This window comes from Heterodontus francisci, unplaced genomic scaffold (genome assembly GCF_036365525.1).
Source record: "Heterodontus francisci isolate sHetFra1 unplaced genomic scaffold, sHetFra1.hap1 HAP1_SCAFFOLD_59, whole genome shotgun sequence".
NCBI lineage: Eukaryota > Metazoa > Chordata > Chondrichthyes > Heterodontiformes > Heterodontidae > Heterodontus > Heterodontus francisci.
Genome location: NW_027140758.1, coordinates 1618135 through 1620776, shown reverse-complemented (window position 1 = coordinate 1620776; position 2642 = coordinate 1618135). Strand labels below are relative to the sequence as shown.

The 2642-nt window shown below is 43.0% G+C and overlaps 1 non-coding gene across 1 annotated transcript; it reads right to left on the bottom strand.

Moving 5' to 3' along the window:
* Positions 1-1412: 1412 nt before the first annotated feature.
* Positions 1413-1494, bottom strand: trnas-gcu (transfer RNA serine (anticodon GCU)). Its single transcript has one exon. It is a non-coding gene; the product is annotated as a tRNA-Ser (tRNA).
* Positions 1495-2642: the final 1148 nt, after the last annotated feature.

The following is a 2642-nucleotide window of genomic DNA, read 5'->3' as shown; positions in this document are numbered from 1 at the left end:
ACCTGAACAACATTCAGGCTTGAGCTGATAAGTGGCAAGCAACCTTCTGGCCACACGAGTGCCAAGCAGTGAACATCTCCAATGAGAGAGAAAAAAATCGACCTTTTGATATTCAGAAGCATTATCATCGTTAAATCCCCCACCATCAATATCTTGACCAGAAACGTAACTGGACCAGTCACATCTATGCTGTGGCTATAAGCGCAGGTCAGAGATTACGAATTCTGCAGCAAGTATCTCACCTCCTGACACCCCAAATCCTGTCCACCATCTACAAGGCACAAGTCAGGAGTGTGATGGAATACATCCCACTCAACAACACTCAAGAAGCTCAACACCATCCAGGACAAAGCAGCGCACTTGATCGGCACCGAACCCACCACCTTAAACATTCAATCCCTCCACAACCAGTAAACAGTGGCTGCAGTGTGTACCATCTCCATATGCACTGCAGCAACTCGCCAAGTATCCTTCAACAGCACCTTCCTAACTCGTGACCACTACCACCTCGAAGGACAAGGGCAGCAGATGCATGGGAACTCACTACCTGCAGGTTCCCCTCCAAGTCACTCACCATCCTGACTTGGAACGATATCGCCATTTATTCACTGTTGTTGGGTCTCAATCCTGGAACTCCCTCCCCAACGGCAGTGTGGGTGTTCCTGCACCATATGGACTGCATCAGTTCAAGAAGGCAGCTCTCCACCACCTTCTCAACGGCAATAGGACTGGGTAATAAATGTTCGCCTTATCAGCGATACTCACACCCAAGAATGAATAAAAACCACATCACTCTCCACAGATTCCCCACAATCTGGGCTTGGACATTTACTTCAGCAGCACAGACCTTTATATCACTGCAACATGAGTTCCAATCTTCATATTCTGTTCACTTTTCACATTATTTTCTACCAGTCCACGAGCTTTTATTAATTCAGTATTCGGGTCTCTGCTCCTCAACCGTTTCGAACATCTCACCTCTTCCAAAAAAACACTCTGATCTATCGTCGGTAGTCGATGACCCCTCATTTTAAACTCCATTTGCCAAAGCATTGCTCACTCACTTAATCTATCAAGAAGATTTGAAAATAAATTTCTTGCCAAAGGATAATTTTCTGCATCTGCTCCCTCGCCATTTGCTTTTCCCATTTGTCTTTCACTTGGTGCAAATCCAGAGAAAGTAATGATGGAAGGAAGGAGGGGAGGAAAAATCCTGCTCCGTTTCGTGATCCCGATTTGATCTTCATTCCAGTGCAGTTTGGGTGAAGAATTCCAATTGTCTGTCTCAATTTTAATAAAGTATAACCAATTCTGGAATCACTGTCAAGATACTGACAAGAACAGGTTTCGAGGCTGACTTTGCACAGCAGCTCACCCAACATAAATAATACACTAAACAACTCATAAACTAGCGACGAGGATGGGATTCGAACCCACGTGTGCAATGCACAATGGATTAGCAGTCCATCGCCTTAACCTCTCGGCCACCTTGTCAGTTGCAGACACATAGCTGTCACCTTCAGCACAGCTTCTGGCTGTGCAGCCAGCTGTGGAATGATGGAAATATATCTTCTGCAAGTAAATGAAGTTGGGAATGGAGCAGTGTGAAACATTTCCAGACCATGTCCAACACGTTTCTACTCAGTGTGAAAACCCACCACGGAAAGACTGGAACATACAATCATTTCATCACATCATGATTAACATCACTCAGACACCTGAACCATTAGGTCACTGATGAAGTCATGATGACCGAATTTCTCATGAAATGAAAACTGAACTGACTGACTGGAAGAATTGCTTTAACCCCACATGATCAGCGAGGCACAGCATCAGGCCGACTTGTCGGGTGGTGTAAACAGATATCACTGCTTCTGATCTTCACCAGAACAGAGAGTGAGATGTAACATTGATCATCAAACAGACTGTGAGAGAATACAACAGAATAACACACATGGAGAGACACTGTGGAATAACAAATAGATTTGATTGGAATGTTGAAATTTTGATTGGAATGGATAAAACACCAGAAACAGCAGATTAAATTGGGATTCTCATCATTATATTGATCTGGGACAGAAAAGAGAAACTGATGGAAAGAAGAGAAGAAGGAAGAAAAGAAAGGATGGAACTGTTCAATCTTTTCAGTTTTTTCACTCGCCCATCAAAGCTGATAAAAAAAGTTGCAAATAACAGAGAATTTCACCAAAAAGGGAGATTAAATGTTGCTGAAACCTTGGATCGAAGGATGCCCCAAAAGATCACCTGTTTAACTGTCTCCTCACTGGGGGATTTCAATAAGTGAGCAATATTATTCTCTACTTTTTTTGTTAATTGGTCCCAGAACTGTCACTTGGAATTAATATCTGTGTTCCGACTCCTGAATAATAAAATTGTGAGTTTCTCGATATTTTCTGGACACAGTTCCTGCTGAAAGAACTAAGAACTCTTTTCTAATTTGCACAATACTCTATACACACTCATCAAGCCTGCTAAACTAGCATCCTTGGTGCTGCTCTCTCTTCTCCCAAACTTCATCTCATGTGACTGTTCCATCATCACTCTGACAGTGGGAGGGGTTGATCCCACTATCTTCAGCATTAACCCTTTACATCCTTTTACCACACTGTCTGTCCAAAAAA